Consider the following 17,771-nt stretch of genomic DNA (forward strand, 5'->3'; position numbering starts at 1 on the left):
GGTCATCTTCATCAGTAGAGTTACTCTACTGATGATGATGACCGACTGTGTCATCGAAATATTCAGTCTTTGTTTATATTTTTGTTTCACTGTCTAATAAAAGGACCTATCCCTATTTGGAACTCTTATTGATTTCGTCACAGAAAAGGCAGATCGGCCATGGAAAAAAATTCCAATATTGGGAGGTAATCCTTATTTGGTTATTTTGATAGGATTTCAGATTTGGTTACAACAAAAGGACCCAATTTGCTCAGTTCTTAATCAATCAAATTAATTTTTTTCAACTTTGAATTTTTATTAATTATTTTGCTCATTAGTGGGAGGCGATTCCCATTTGGTTATTTTGGCAAGGCTTTAAATTTGGTTACAAAACAAGGACTAAAACTTATCCAACTACCTAATTCGGTAGTTTTGCCCCAATTGGTACAATTTTTATTCAATTGGTTTAACATTTTTCAAGCTTGATAAACCAAATTATATTTTTCATTGTCAGATCTACAAAAACTGACCAAATCTAGCTACACCTTCTCCACTTATAAATTCTATGTTGGGCTTAGGGCGTGTCTGCATTTGGTATTCTCTAGAAGACTGGGCCAGAGATCCAAAAAACTCAAGTAATTAGTACAAATTTGTAAAAGTGTGGTACATAGTAGCTTTTTTGGATGCTCCTTGATTTGTTGAGTTTCACAGATTTCCAGACACCCCTTATGCAGATGGCTTATTATGCCTATTCTGCATATCATCACAGACGCCAGCCAAATAATCAAACAGTTCGTGGTAACGAACTGTAAGTAAGGAGCGACCCGGATCAAAAGTAACCAAAACTTTTAAAATCGGAATTTTACCAGTAGATACAACAAAAGAATCAGATTTTTATGCTGAGTTTAAATATATAAGTTTCATCAAGTTTAGTTGACGAAACTGTAACCATCAAAAGTAACGAGCCTAAAAAAAAATTTGCCTTATTTTCGAAAAAAGGGGGAAACACCCCCCAAAAGTGATATGATCTTAATTAAAATCAAACCATCACATTCATCGTATCAGAAAACCCTACTGTAAAGGTTTCAAGCTCCTATTTGCAAAAATGTGAAGTTTTGCATTTTTTGCCAGAAGTAAGATCACGGATGCGTGTTTATTTGTTGTTTTTTTTTGTTTTTTTTCCAGGGGTGGTCGTATCGATCCAGTGGTCATAAAATATCTCAAGAGAGATCATTCGAAAGAAAATCCAAATTTCTAGTGCCCTTTTTAAGTGACCAAAAAATTGGAGGGCAACTAGGCCCCCTCCCATGCCCCAAAGTCACCTGATCAAAATTTTGAGATAGTCATTTTGTTCCACACAGTCGAAAATTTAAAAATATGTTTTTTAGGTTGACTTAACCCACCACAGTCCCCAGGGGAGGGGCTGTAAGTTATGAACTTTGCCCATTGTTTACATAGCCTATAGTATTTTTTATTTAGAAGTATACAGACGTTTTCAGGAGGGATTTTTTTCTGGTGGGGGGAGGGGGGGGGGGTTGTAGGAGGAGGCTACTTGGGAGGATCTTTACGTGGAGGATATTTTCATGGGGGAAGGGACTTCTCTTTGAGGCGGCGCCGAATTTCCCAGCATTATTTAAAAAAAATGATCAGAAATTAAACTAAAAAAAACAAGTTTTTTCAACTGAAAGTAAGGAGCAACATTAAAACTTAAAACGAACAGAAATTATTAAGTATATGAAGGGCTCTCCCCCTAGTCAATACCTCGCTCTTTACGCTAAAGTTATTTTAGTACTTTCAAAAAAGCTATATATTCTAATTAAACGGCCTCTGTGATTCAGGGGTCATTCTTAAAGAATTGGAAAAAAATTCGAACTTTAGCGTAATGAGCAAAGTATTGACTAGGGGGAGAACCCCTCACATACGTAATAAAAATATACGAAAATATAAGGTCGTTACGTAAGCTAATTCGTAAGTTACGTCAGATCAAAATTTCAAGAAAGCCAGTAGAATGGCCCCTATTGACCCCATTGCTCACCCCTGCTGCCATCTACAATTTAGTTTAATGCTGACGGGACATAATTTATTCAAGGATTATCGATCGAGTCTAATGGGGGTCAAGGTCGATTTATTTGCTGTTGTTTGGCCAGGTGTAATGACATTGGGGTGATTTACATAATCGATGGGGGAATTATTGGTTCACGAAGGGGGGAATTAAGAAACAAACATGGCTTCATTGTTGTTTGGCTAGCCTAACCTGAGAACTTGATTTACATAATCGCTAGGGGAAATTATTGATTCACGGGGGGGGGAATTAAGAAACAAATATGGCTTCATTGTTGTTTGGCTAGCCTAACCTGAGAAATTGATTTACATAATCGGCGGGGAAATTATTGATTCACGAAGGGGGAATTAAGAAACATTATGGTTTCTTTATTCTTTAGGCCTGAGGGATTTATTTATTATTGTTGTTTTGGACAAGTGCATGCTAGGGATGAATGTCAAGATGTCCTGGAATAGGAAACCGGAAGTACATGCATCCTTCTTAGCCAATCAGCGAGTCGGATACATCTTCCTTCTCAGCCAATCAGAGAGCTGGTTACGTATGGTTTTCCCCCCGTTACATAACAATTCGCCCTTAAAAGAACGTATCTCGTGACAGTACACCTAATATGGTCATAGAGTCCCTAGGGAGAAAGATTGCGTAATCGCTCAATGACCTCTTTTTCCAAGATCGATTTATTTGTTGTTTCTATGTGTAATAACTCCGGGACGAAGGTTGCACATGCGCATTGAATTCTAACAGGAACAATGTTATTGATCTAGGACTCAAGGGGGAAGTGAATTTCCGAGAACTTGATTGCGTAATCGATTGAGAATTTTATTGATCCCATAACGGGAAACACTTAGATCACATGTTTCCTTCTCAGCCAATCAGCGAATCGATTAAAAATACTTTATCAGCCAATCAGAGGGCTTGTTTACATATTAGCGGCGGAGGGAATATAAGGAAGGGATTTTTTCTATAGTTCTATTAGTCTGTGAATAGAATTCAAAGGAGTGAGAAGAAGAAGAACAGTTTGACTTTACTCATTTGGATATATATTAATGTTGATGGCTATGAGTGGAATGTTTACCCTATTAGAAGTTGACAGTGGAGTTGATGATAATAATACAAGAGCACCAAGCATTGCAGTGGAAATTACGAAAGGATCACGTGTTTGTCTGGAATGGGATGTAGTATATGCAAGATATGTGATATCCTTGAGCAAATTTAAAATGGAGGATCAATTATATTTCGCCGCTAAAGTTGATATAGCACATGTGAATAGACTTCAATGTGCTTTAAGTGCATTAGTGAAACATATCGAAGACAATAAACTCTATTGCTAATTGTATATGCATAGTATTATTGATGTTGTTGTTGTAATTATTCAATAAAATTGTTTCGAAATCGAAAATGTTCCCTTTCTTTTCTGGTCAGGTTAGGCTAACGAATCAGAGTCAGTCTAGAGTGAATCCAAATGATTTACCAGCACTAGTGGTTCACGTCAGATGCCTATACACCGAAGAAGAAGAAATCTAAAGTGAATATTTAAAGACGTTATTGTAAATATATTCATTATATTAATAAACAAATTAACAAAAAAAACAATATTCAGTTATTTATTATACTGTGATATTTACCACTGTTTTTATATATTCTATCTCAGGAGGTTCAATTATTTGAACATCCTCCTCCATAGGTATGATATCTATGAGCGAGGGTGTCTCCTCAGATTGAGACACCTCCGCATATAAATCGGTTCGCACTCTAAGTATAGGGTTCGGTAGTCGATCTGAAGACCCAAGTCGCAATAGATCCTCTGTTCTACATGTACATAGGAGGAGCTCTTCCCCCTCCTCCGGTGTAATGACGATATCATCATTCTCATTACAAGCAGCTAGAAGCTCTTCCTCTTCTTGCAATGTAAGCCCCCACACATGCCACTCATCCTAAAAAAGATTGAGAACGCTATGGTGCAAATATAAATAAAAATTTAAACAATGTTGTGGGAGAATGGTTCTTGGAAATTTTCGGTTTGATTTTGAAATAAGAAATTTTTAAAAACATGAAATTTTTTGCAATTAAAAACGAACAAAAATTAATTAAAAAACTTTCCAAAAAATATGTTTTCAAAGAAAAGTAAAGGTCATTTTAAACTTAAACTCAGCAGATAAAAATACCTTTTAAAATTTAAACTCTAAACGACCAGAAATTACTATTAAAGAATAAATGAAACCAAAACGAACAGAAATTACATAAGCAATCATAGCAAAAAACAAACAACAAATAATAATATAAATGAATAAATAGATCTCAAAGCCAGTAATGCTTAGATTGAATATGAATATCAAGCTTAAAATGAAAAAAATATTTTCCTATTGAACTATAAATGAAACTTAAAACGAACAGAAATAAAATAAAAAATAAATGCAAACAAACATACTATTGATATTAATGTAAATTAATAAATAAATCTTAAAACGAGTGAAACTTAAATTGAATATACAAATCAAGCTTTAAATGAACAAAAATCCCCTCAAACAAGTAAACTTGAACATCCCCCTCCCGTGGCCATAGAAGATAGAAAAGTTCAAGTTCTATTCTGAATTCTACCAAAGAAAATAGTTCTATTCTAATTTCTCCAGAGAAAATAAAAAGCTTCCACTTCAGGTTACAGATACCTATTTACAGATCTGGATATCTCGTAATGTCTAAGGACTGCTAAAAATATTCATTTTTCTAGCAAAAAATATAGTTTATTCTAAACAAATGATACCCACAAATGGATGCGGGCTCGGGGGGTATGGGTCCCACATCTCTGATCGACCTAGACTTACGGTGTAATTAGAGAGAGAGAGAGAGAGAGAGACAAGGGAACCACAATTAAGATAGAGCGATGAAGAGGGGGGTGGGGGGGGTGATTTTTGAAATTACATAAATGTAATTTTAATTCTAACATAATTTTACGAGAAATTGTAAATTTTGCTCGAGTGTTACAAGTGTGTTTAAATTTTAGTTCCATGAAGCTAAATCCATTTAACACTTCCTTGGATTTGAAATAGAAAGCTAGAAACGTAAAGTGGGATTGTTGAAAATGCACAAATGTAATTTTTATTTTCTACGACAAATTAGGAATTCTGATTGAATCTTATGATTATGCTTATACTTTAGTTCCATGAAGATAAAGCAAGTTGACAATTCCTTAGAGACGACATGTAAACCTAGACATAAAGTAGGATTTTCAAAAAATTACAAAATATAATTTTTATTTTTGACTTAATTTTTTAAGAAAAGTCCTAAATTTTCACCTAGAACTATGGCTGATATTTTATGTTAGTTACAGTTATATAATGCATGTAACATATCCAAAGGGTGGACGTATAATTCTAGAAACATAAAGTAATATTTTTGATAATTCAATCATGATAGTTTTATTGTAAGATTATAATTCTTCATTCGGATAGTACCGGAATTGTATTCTTAAACTATTAGTACATTAAGAAAATTTAAGTTTACATTTTTCTTAGGGTCTATATTTAAGCATATAAATAGAGTAGGATCTTCAAGTGATCAAAAATGTAATTTTAATTTTTGACACAATTTTTTAATAAAAGTCCTCAAGTTACATTTGCGTTTATATTTTAGTTCCAAGAAGCTATAGCCATTTAACACTTGCTTAAAGTGAACAGGTAAACCTAGAAGTTAAGTAAGATGTTTGAAAATGTACAAATATGATCTTTATTTTTGAAGAGACATTCTGAATTCTATTCGAGTCATGCGATTGTGTTCAAAGAGTTCGTGTTAACGAATTGTAAGTAAGGAGCGACCCGGCTCAATGATAACCGAAACTCTAGAAAACAGGTTTTTGATACCAATAGATACATCAAAAGAATCAGATTTCAATGCTGATTTTAAATATATAGTTTAGTCCTACCCATCAAAAGTTACGCGCCTGAGAAAATTTGGCTGATTTTCGGAAAATGGGAGAAATACCCCCTAAAAGTGATGACACCGTAATGAAAATCACACCATCATATTCGTCGTATCATAGAACCCTACTATAGAGTTTTCAAGCTCCTATCTAGAAAAATGTAGACTTTTCCTTTTTTTACCAGAAGAAAGATCACGGATGAATGTTTATTTTTATTTATTTTTTTTTTTTTTTTTCCATGGGTTTTCGTATCGACCCAGTGGTCCAATAATATCGTTGGAGGACTTATTGAAACGGAAATTAAAAGTTCTAGTTCCCTTTTTAAGTGACAAAAAAATTGATGGCAACTAGGCCCCCTCACACGCTAATTTTTTTCCAAAACTCACCTGTTCAAAATTTTGAGATATCCATTTTGTTCAACAGGGTTAAAATATGATAACTATGTCCTTTAGGATGACTTAATTCCCCGAAGTCCCCGGGGGGAGGGCTGAAATTTGTGAACTGAAATTTGTGAACTTTACCCAATGTTAACAAATCGTATTGGTTACTAGGAAGTATACTGACGTTTTCAGGGGGGATCTCTTCTGGTAGTGCGGGGGTGGGGGGCGCGGGGGTTATGGGGCAGGATCTGTCCATGACGGAAGTGGACCTGGGGGCAGGGACATAGCTATGAAAGGGGCGTCGGATTTCCCAGCATCATTTTAAAAAAGATCAGAAATTAAATATAAAAAACAATCAAGTTTTCCAACTGAAAATAAGGAGTAACATCAAAACTTGAAACGAACAGAAAATATTTCGTGTATGATTGGGTTCACCCCTAGCCCATACCTCGTAAAACTAATATGCAAATTTTGTTTTAATTATTCATGTACGGTGAGCCAAAATCAAAACCTGCATTAATTCAAAAACGTTCAAAAATTAAATAAAAAAAACAAGTTTTTTTAACTGAAAGTAAGAAGCGACGTAAAGCATGAAACGATAAGAAATTATTCCATATATGAAAGGGGTTTTCCCCTTCTCAACGCCTCGCTCTTTTACTAAAGTTTGACTTTCTCACAACTCTTATTTTTTTGTAACAATAAACAACATTAGCGTAAAGAGCGAGGCACTGAGGAGGGGACAGTCCCATTTGTTAATGCATTACTTTTTATAAACAGCAAGTCTAAAGGCATTTAATTATTTAGGTGTTTGAAAACCAAGTTCAAAACTAACGTTAGTGTTTAAAAAAATTATGTCCAACACTTCGACATTGCTCGATAGAATTAAATGCTGGGAGTTTATATCTTAGTTTTTGTAAGTAGGCTATTGTTTGTTTATAGTTTAATCTAAATAAATGGCATACAAAAATCAATTTATAGGCACTTAATTTTCAGGGCCGAGTATTTCTAGCAAAAAATATAGTTAATTCTAATTAATGGTATGCAAAATATGGCTTACAGATACCTAATTTACAGATCTGGATATTCCAAATCGTCACGTTTTTGTAAGAAAAATATAGAAATAAAATATATTTCTATGGTTCAATTATGTAAAATCCATAGGGGAAAATATAAATTAAAATTTAAACATACATTAACCATCGAAGGACCGGTGACTTCATTCGGACTATTCATTACTTTATATATATATATATATATATCTTTATTTCAATATGCACTGAGGTTGATGTCATCTAAACACTAAATAATATGCGGTAATAACGGTATATTTCCTTTCCTTAATCAAATTAATAAATGTTGACCTATAGGTTCATGGAAAACAAGTTCATTTTATGTCTTCTTTTCATTTGCATAAGTCCCCCAATGACATAAGCCATTCTATGACTTGTTTTTCAGAAATAAAGTTATTTCTATGTGAACAAAGTAACTTCTTATATTTGAAAGTTCTAGTTATAATGGTAATATTTTTCCAAAATCGTCTAATCAATTTTTAGATGGATTTTTTCTTCAACATAATTAAAAGCCACAATAACTATGTCTTTAGAGATAAAATGGACTCTTCAGCACCGGGGGGATAGGTTTTTAAGTTATGAAATTTATACATAAGCCGAAAAAAGTTGGGGTTGAAAAGATTTGTACTCCAACTCGAAACACAACAGTCGAGAGAGGGTTCATTCTAATTGAAAAAGATTCTAGTGACCCTTTTAAGTAACAAAAAATAATTGGAAGGGCAACTAGGTCCCCCTCCCGCATCACCTTTTTCCAAAATCGTCTAATGGGAGCCACGGAGCCGAAGGCCGACCACGGACGGGACCCACATCCCCCGGGATCACAGACTGAAGGCCCACCGCAGGTTGGACCCCCCACCCCCGGAGTCATAGGCTGAAGGCCCACCGATGGTGGGACCCCCCCCCCCACCCTCGGGGTCACAGACCAAAGGCCAACCACGGAACCGGATCCCCCAGGGGTCACAGGTCGAAGGCCGACTGCAAACGATCGGAGCCCCAGTGGGACCCACCCCCCACCGCCGTCATAGCCTGAAGGTCCACCGATGGTGGTACCCCCCCCCCCCCCTCGGGGTCACAGGACAAAGATCAACCACGGAACGAGATCCTCCAGGGGTCACAGGCCGAAGGCCGGCTGGAAAACGATCGGTGTCCACACATCCCCAGGTTAGGTTAGGTTAACTAACATTTCTAGGGTTAGCAACTTAGGTTAGGTTACATTAGGTTAAGTGTGGCAGGCCTCACTTAACCTAATGTAACCTAACCTCAGTTGCTAACCCTAGAAATGTTAGTTAACCTAATCTAACCTGGGGATGTGTGGGCTCCGATCGTTTTGCAGCCGGCCTTCGGCCTGTGACCCCTGGAGGATCTCGTTCCGGGGTTGAGCTTGGGCCGGGGCCCCCGAGGGTGTGGGGGGGGGGGTCCCACCCGCGGGGGACCGGAAGTCTATGCGTTCGGGGGGTGGTGGGACCCTCTGGGTCTCCGATCGGTTGCAGTCGGCCTTCGACCTGTGACCCCAGGGGGATCCTGTTCCGTGGTGGCCTGTGGGCTGTGACCCCGAGTGTGGGGGGGGGGCCCACCATCGGTGGGCCTTCAGCCTCGTACTCCGGGGGTGGGGGGATCCCAAATGCGGGTGGTTGGCAGTCGGTGAACCCGAGGGAGTTGGGTTTCGTCCATGGTCGGCCTTCGGCACCGTGGCTCCCCGTAGACGATTTTGGACAACGGTGATACCGGAGGGGGACCTAGTTCCCCTTCAAATTATTTTTTGTTACTTAAAAAGGTCACTAGAATCTTTTTCAATTAGAATGAACCCTCTCTCGACTGTTGTGTTTCGAGTTGGAGTACAAATCTTTTCAACCCCCAACTTTTATCGGCTTATGTATAAATTTCATAACTTAAAAAGCTATCCCCCCGGTGCTGAAGAGTCCATTTTATCTCTAAAGACATAGTTATTGTGGCTTTTAATTATGTTGAAGAAAAAATCCATCTAAAAATTGATTAGACGATTTTGGAAAAATATTCACATTATGACGAGAACTTTCAAATATAAGAAGTTACTTTGTTCACATAGAAATAATTTTATTTCTGAAAAACAAGTCATAGAATGGCTTATGTCATTGGGGGACTTATGCAAATGAAAAGAAGACATAAAATGAACTTGTTTTCCATGAACCTATAGGTCAACATTTATTAATTTGATTATGGAAAGGAAATATACCGTTATTACCGCATATTATTTAGTGTTTTGATGACATCAACCTCAGTGCATATTGAAATAAAGATATATATATATATAAAGTAATGAATAGTCCAAATGAAGTCACCGGTCCTTCGATGGTTAATGTACGTTTAAATTTTAATTTATATTTTCCCCTATGGATTTTACATAATTGAACCATAGAAATATATTTTATTTCTATAATTTTCTTGCAAAAACGTGACGATTTGGAATATCCAGATCTGTAAATTAGGTATCTGTAAGCCATATTTTGCATACCATTAATTAGAATTAACTATATTTTTTGCTAGAAATACTCGGCCCTGAAAATTAAGTGTCTATAAATTGATTTTTGTATGCCATTTATTTAGATTAAACTGTACACAAAGAATAGCCTACTTACAAAAACTAAGATATAAACTCCCAGCATTTAATTCTATCGAGCAATGTCGAAGTGTTGGACATAATTTTTTAAACACTAACGTTAGTTTTGAACTTGGTTCTCAAACACCTAAATAATTAAATGCCTTTAGACTTGCTGTTTATAAAAAGTAATGCATTAACAAATGGGACTGTCCCCTCCTCAGTGCCTCGCTCTTTACGCTAATGTTGTTTATTGTTACAAAAAAATATGAGTTGTGAGAAAGTCAAACTTAAGTAAAAGTACGAGGTGTTGAGAAGGGGAAAACCCCTTTCAAATATGGAATAATTTCTTAACGTTTCATGCTTTACGTCGCTTCTTACTTTCAGTTAAAAAAACTTGTTTTTTTTATTTAATTTTTGAATGTTTTTGAATTAATGCAGGTTTTGATTTTGGCTCACCGTACATGAATAATTAAAACAAAATTTGCATATTAGTTTTACGAGGTATGGACTAGGGGTGAACCCAATCATACACGAAATATTTTCTGTTCGTTTTAAGTTTTGATGTTACTCCTTATTTTCAGTTGGAAAACTTGATTGTTTTTTATATTTAATTTCTGATCTTTTTAAAATAATGCTGGGAAATCCGACTCCCCCTTCATAGCAATGTCCCTTCCCCCATGAAAACTTACTTCATGGAAAGATCCTTCCACATAACCCCCAATCCACCCACCCCCTCACTACCAGAAGAAGTCCCCCCGGAAAACGGCTGTATACTTCCTAATAACCAATACGATTTGTTAACATTGGGTAAAGTTCACAAATTTCCGTTCACAAATTTCAGCCCTCCCCCTGGGAACTTCGGGGAATTAAGTCATCCTAAAGGACATAGTTATCATATTTCAACCCTGTTGAACAAAATGGATATCGCAAAATTTTGAACAGGTGACTTTTGGAAAAAAATGAGCGTGGGAGGGGGCCTAGTTGCCATCCATTTTTTGGTCACTTAAAAAGGGAACTAGAACTTTTAATTTCCGTTTCAATAAGTCCTCCAACGATATTATAGGACCACTGTGTCGATACGAAAACCCATGGAACAAAAAAAATAAAATAAATAAAAATAAACACACATCCGTGATCTTTCTTCTGGTAAAAAAAGCAAAATTCCACATTTTTGTAGATAGGAGCTTGAAACCTCTATAGTAGGGTTCTGTGATACGCTGAATATGATGGTGTGATTTTCATTAAGGTTTTATAACTTTTAGGGGGTATTTCCCCCATTTTCCGAAAATCAGCCAAATTTTCTCAGGCGCGTAACTTTTGATGGGTAGGACTATACTATATATTTAAAATCAGAATTGAAATCTGATTCTTTTGATGTATCTATTGGTATCAAAAACCCGTTTTCTAGAGTTTCAGTTATCATTGAGTCGGGTTGCTCCTTACTTACAATTCATTAACTCGAAATCTTTGAACACAATAGCATGACTCGAAAAGAATTAAGAATGTCTCTTAAAAAATAAATATCATATTTGTACATTTTCAAACATCTTACTTAACTTCTAGGTTTATTTGTTCACTTTAAGCAAGTGTTAAATGGCTATAGCTTCTTGGAACTAAAATATAAACGCAAATGTAACTGAAGGTAACTCTTCTTCAAAAATTGTTTTAAAAATTAAAATTACATTTGGGATCTCTTCAAAATCCTGCTTTATGTCTAGGTTTACATGTCGATTCTAAGAAAATGTAAACTTGCTTTTTCTTCATGGAGGTAAAGTATATGAATAATTGTAAGATCCGAGCATAGTTCCAAATTTGTCCTAGAAAATAAAAATTAAATTTCTACATTTTCCTTAATCCCACTTTACGTTTCCAGCTTTATAAGTCAAATACAGGGAAGTATTAACTACTTTTGCTTCTTGAAACTAAAATATAAACTCAGTCATAGCCTTTAACCAAAGTTTAGGACTTTTCTTAAAAAATTTTGTCAAAAATTAAAATTACATTTGTGATTTTTTCAAAATCCTACTTTATGTCTAGGTTTAAATGTCGACTCTAAATGACATGTCAACTTGCTTTATCTTCACAGAACTAAAGTAAAGAAATAATCGTATGGTTCGATCAGATTTCTGAATTTGTCCTAGGAAATAAAAATTACATTTCTACATTTTCAAAAATCTCACTTTACATTTCGAGATTCCAGATAAGTTTTAACTACTTTAGCCTCTTGAAACTAAAATATAAACTCAGTCATAGCTTTCGATAAAAATTTAAGACTTTTCTTAAGAAATTAAGTCAAAAATAAAAATTATATTTTGTATTTTTTTGAAGATCCTACTTTATGTCTAGGTTTACATGTCGTCTCTAAGGAATTGTCAACTTGCTTTATCTTCATGGAACTAAAGTATAAGCATAATCGTAAGATTCAATCAGAATTCCTAATTTGTCGTAGAAAATAAAAATTACATTTGTGCATTTTCAAAAATCCCACTTTACGTTTCGAGCTTTATAAGTCAAATCCAGGGAAGTGTCACCTGCCTTATCTTCTTGAAACTAAAATATAAACTCAGTCGTAGCTTTTGATGAAAATTTAGGACTTTTCTTAAAAAATTAAGTCAAAAATAAAAATTATATTTTGTAATTTTTTGAAAATCCTACTTTATGTCTAGGTTTACACATCGTCCCTAAGGAATTGTCAACATGCTTTATCTTCATGGAACTAAAGTATAAGCATAAACATAAGATTCAATCAGAATTCATAATTTGTCATAGAAAATAAAAATTACATTGGTGCATTTTCTACAATCCTACTTTACGTTTCTAGCTTTCTATTTCAAATCCAAGAAAGTGTTAAATGGATTTAGCTTTATGGAACTAAAATTTAAACACACTTGTAACACTCGAGAAAAATTTACAATGTCTATTAAAATTTTGTTATATTTAAAATTAAATTTTTTTAATTTCAAAAATCATCCCCCCCCACCCCCCTCTTCAGTGCCTTATCTTTTGTTCGTGTCCATTGTCTCTCTCTCTATCTCTCTCTATCTCTCTCTATCTCTCGATTGACTTAACCAGTAAGTATATACCAAACAGAGATGTGTGGACCCATACCCCCCGAGCCCGCATCCATTTGTGGGTATCATTTGTTTAGAATAAACTATATTTTTTGCTAGAAAAATAAATATTTTTAGCAGTCCTTAGACATTACGAGATATCCAGATCTGTAAATAGATATCTGTAACCTGAAGTGGCAGCTTTTTATTTTCTCTGGAGAAATTAGAATTGAATTATGTTCTTTGGTAAAATTCAGAATAGAACTTGAACTTTTCTATCTTCTATGGCCACGGGAGGGGGATGTTCAAGTTTACTTGTTTGAGGGTATTTTTGTTCATTTCAAGCTTGATTTGTATATTCAATTTAAGTTTCACTCATTTTAAGATTTATTTATTAATTTACATTAATATCCATAGTATGTTTGTTTGCATTTATTTTTTATTTTATTTCTGTTCGTTTTAAGTTTCATTTATAGTTCAATAGGAAAATATTTTTTTCATTTTAAGCTTGATATTCATATTAAATCTAATCATTACTCGCTTTGAGATCTATTTATTCATTTATATTATTATTTGTTGTTTGTTTTTTGCTATGATTGCTTATTTAATTTCTGTTCGTTTTGGTTTCATTTATTCTCTAATAGTAATTTCTGGTCGTTTCGAGTTTAAATTTTAAAAGGTATTTGTATCTGCTGAGCTTAAGTTTAAAATGACCTTTACTTTTCTTTGAAAACATATTTTTCGGAAAGTTTTTTAATTAATTTTTGTTCGTTTATAATTGCAAAAAATTTCATGTTTTTAAAAATTTCTTATTTCAAAATCAAACCGAAAATTTCCAAGAACCATTCTCCCACAACATTGTTTAAATTTTTATTTATATTTGCACCGTAGCGTTCTCAATCTTTTTTAGGATGAGTGGCATGTGTGGGGGCTTACATTGGAGGAAGAGGAAGAGCTTCTAGCTGCTTGTAATGAGAATGATGATATCGTCATTACATCGGAGGAGGAGGAAGAGCTCCTCCTATGTACATGTAGAACAGTGGATCTATTGCGACATGGGTCTTCAGATCGACTAGCGAACCCTATACTTAGAGTGCGAACCGATTTATATGCGGAGGTGTCTCAATCTGAGGAGACACCCTCGCTCATAGATATCATACCTATGGAGGAGGATGTTCAAATAATTGAACCTCCTGATATAGAATATATAAAAACAGTGGTAAATATCACATTATAATAAATAACTGAATATTGTTTTTTTTTTGTTAATTTGTTTATTAATATAATTCATATATATACAATAACGTCTTTAAATCTTCACTTTAGATTTCTTCTTCTTCGGTGTATAGGCATCTGAAGTGAACCACTAGTGCTGTTAAATCATTTAGATTCACTCTAGACTGGCTCTGATTCGTTAACCCTAACCAGAAAAGAAAGGGAACATTTTCGATTTCGAAACAATTTTATTGAATAATTACAACTACAACATCAATAATACTATGCATATACAATTAGCGATAGAGTTTATTGTCTTCGATATGTTTCACTAATGCACTTAAAGGACATTGAAGTCTATTCACATGTGCTATATCAACTTTTGCGGCGAAACATAATTGATCCACCATTTTAAATTTGCTCAAGGATATCATATATCTTGCAAATACTGCATCCCATTCCAGACAAAGCCGCGATCCTTTCGTGATTTCCACTGCAATGTTTGGTGCTCTTGTATTATTATCATCAACTCCACTATCAACTTCTAAGAGGGTAAACATTCCACTCATCGCCATCACAAATATATATCCAAATGAGTAAAGTCAAACTGTTCTTCTTCTTCTCACTCCTTTGAATTCTATTCACAGACTAATAAAACTATAGCAAAAATCCTTTCCTTATATTCCCTCCGACGCTAATATGTAACCAGCCCTCTGATTGGCTGAGAAGGGATATGTAACCGACTCGCTGATTGGCTGAGAAGGAAACATGTGATCTAACTGTTTCCCGTTACCGGATCAATAAAATTCTCGATCGATTACGCAATCAAGTTCTCGGAAATTCACTTCCCCCTTGAGTCCTAGATCAATAACATTGTTCCCGTTAGAATTCAATGCGCATGTGCAACCTTCGTCCCGGAGTTATTACACATAGAAACAACAAATAAATCGATCTTGGAAAAAGAGGTCATTGAGCGATTACGCAATCTTTCTCCCTAGGGACTCTATGACCATATTAGGTGTACTGTCACGAGATACGTTCTTTCAAGGGTGAATTGTTATGTAACGGGGGGAAAACCATACGTAACCAGCTCTCTGATTGGCTGAGAAGGAAGATGTATTCGACTCGCTCATTGGCTGAGAAGGATGCATGTACTTCCGGTTTCCTATTCCTGGACACCTTGACATTCATCCCTAGCATGCACTTGTCCAAAACAACAATAATAAATAAATCCCTCAGGCCTAAAGATTAAAGAAACAATAATGTTTCTTAATTCCTCCTTCGTGAATCAATAATTTCCCCGCCGATTATGTAAATCAATTTCTCAGGTTAGGCTAGCCAAACAACAATGAAGCCATGTTTGTTTCTTAATTCTCCCCTTCGTGAATCAATAATTTCCCGTAGCGATTATGTAAATCAATTTCTCAGGTTAGGCTAGCCAAACAACAATGAAGCCATGTTTGTTTCTTAATTCCACCCTTCGTGAACCAATAATTCCCCCATCGATTATGTAAATCACCCCAATGTCATTACACCTGGCCAAACAACAGCAAATAAATCGACCTTGACCCCCATTAGACTCGATCGATAATCCTTGAATAAATTATGTCCCGTCAGCATTAAACTAAATTGTAGATGGCAGCAGGGGTGAGCAATGGGGTCAATAGGGGCCATTCTACTAAAGCCATTTAGCCAAAACAAAGTAAAATTATTATGCAAATTTCATTTTAATTATTCATTAACGGTAAGTCAAAATCAAAGCTGCATTAATTCAAAAACGTTCAGAAAGCATTATAATTTAAAACGAACAGAAATTATTCCGTATATGAAAGGGGCTGTCCCCTCCTCAATGCCTCGCTCTTTACGCTAAAGTTTTTTATTGTTTTAAAAAACAAAGTTGTGAGACAGAGTCGAAGTTTAGCGTAAAGAGCGAGGGTTGATGAGGGGACAGCCCCTTTCATATACGGAATAATTTCTGTTCGTTTTAAGTTTTAACGTCGTTCCTTACTTTCAGTTAGAGGGATACTTTCAGTTGACATATTGTCATAACATATTCTCAATAATTTCGATTTAAGGATGTGGTTCAAGGGATACAGGGATACACATCGTACTATGTAGAACAAGGGTGCCGGCAGAAAATTTTTCAGGGGGAGGGCAGTCTTTGAATCTTGAGAAGCTAATTGATTTAAAAGTATCAATAACTATATTCTAGGCTTCCCAGTTGCAAAAGAAGTAATGCCACACGGTGGCAGTACTGGATTTCAAACCAAGTTGATTCGTTTTATTTGTAATGAAATTATGCTACGTTTTGTGATCTGTAATTGTGTATCAGCTAAAATGAGGGGGAGGGATGAGTCATTGTTTTTGGTGGGGGTAGGGTAGATTCCTACAGAAGTACATTTTAATGAACAAACTAATTACTCTTTATGAGGCTTCAGATAAATGTTGAAAGAGGTAAGGGGGAGTAGAAATGAATTAAAATGTTTCTCTATACAGCTAATATGTTACATTCCTATATCTACCAGCACAGAGGTGAAAAAGGTAAGGCAGGTTATCATTACCACCACCATGAAATTTCTTTGGGGTGGCAAATACTGCTAGGAACGAAGTTTTCAGCAATTTTAAATGGTAATAATTCTTTTTATATGAAGCACTTGAATGTATTTAAAAAATTGTATGTAATGTATTTATCGATAAGAAAATCCTACTGTAGAGGTTGTGATGGCTTCAGTTATGTAGAAGAACAAAAGTCTTACAGAATTTCTGTAATTAAACAATAATACTCCTTTTCATCCAACCGAAATTCTTTAGTAGTATTAACAAGGACTTTCCACCAAAATTACTATTTCTCACCAATTTTTAAGTATATTCAAATTTTATCCAAAATTAAAATTGCAAATTCAAACGTAGGACGGTACTAATCAACGTACAATTATTTATTTACACATTTTAAAAGCAGTTAACCAGGGGTTTAAGGGATCGGTACCTCAAATTATACCGTGATTAGGCCTGGATATGATTTGGAGAACAATCAGAAATTAAATAAAAAAACGAGCCTTTCAACTGAAAGCTAGGAACAGATTTGAAACCTATTTGAACATATTATTCTTTGTATGAAGGGGGATGTCTCTTCCTCAGCTCCTTACTCTTTACTGTCCAGTTTGGATTTTTTCCATTTTTTTTCAGAAAATTCGCAATTAAAAAAAAAAAGACTTTTCAAAGCATTAAAAAACTTTTGTTTAATGAACAAGGTGTTGAGAAGGGGAGAGACCCCCTTATATAGAGAGTATTTTTTTTTTTTTTAGTTTTAAACTTGCTCCTTACTTTAGTTGAAAAACGTTTTCTATTTGTTTAATTACATTTCATGAAACTGTAAAGTTTTAGGAATACAATACTTTTAGTAATGCAGAAAAAATTATCAATATTTCAATTATCTCTGTTTGGAATTTTGATAGGTAATCAAACAGTTCGTGGTACCGAACTGTAAGTAAGGCAGCGTTGCCATCCTGGCCTGGAATAATTTA

At 34.9% G+C, this 17,771-nt stretch overlaps 1 protein-coding gene across 3 annotated transcripts in view; it reads right to left on the reverse strand.

Moving 5' to 3' along the window:
• LOC148939503 (protein Wnt-5b-like) overlaps positions 1 to 17,771 on the reverse strand; it is a 199,038-nt gene that overhangs the window by 30,530 nt on the left and 150,737 nt on the right. The gene's annotated exons all lie outside the window — the stretch shown is intronic.

This window comes from Artemia sp. Qi Xiang Cuo, chromosome 21 (genome assembly GCF_049724085.1).
Source record: "Artemia sp. Qi Xiang Cuo chromosome 21, ASM4972408v1, whole genome shotgun sequence".
NCBI lineage: Eukaryota > Metazoa > Arthropoda > Branchiopoda > Anostraca > Artemiidae > Artemia > Artemia sp. Qi Xiang Cuo.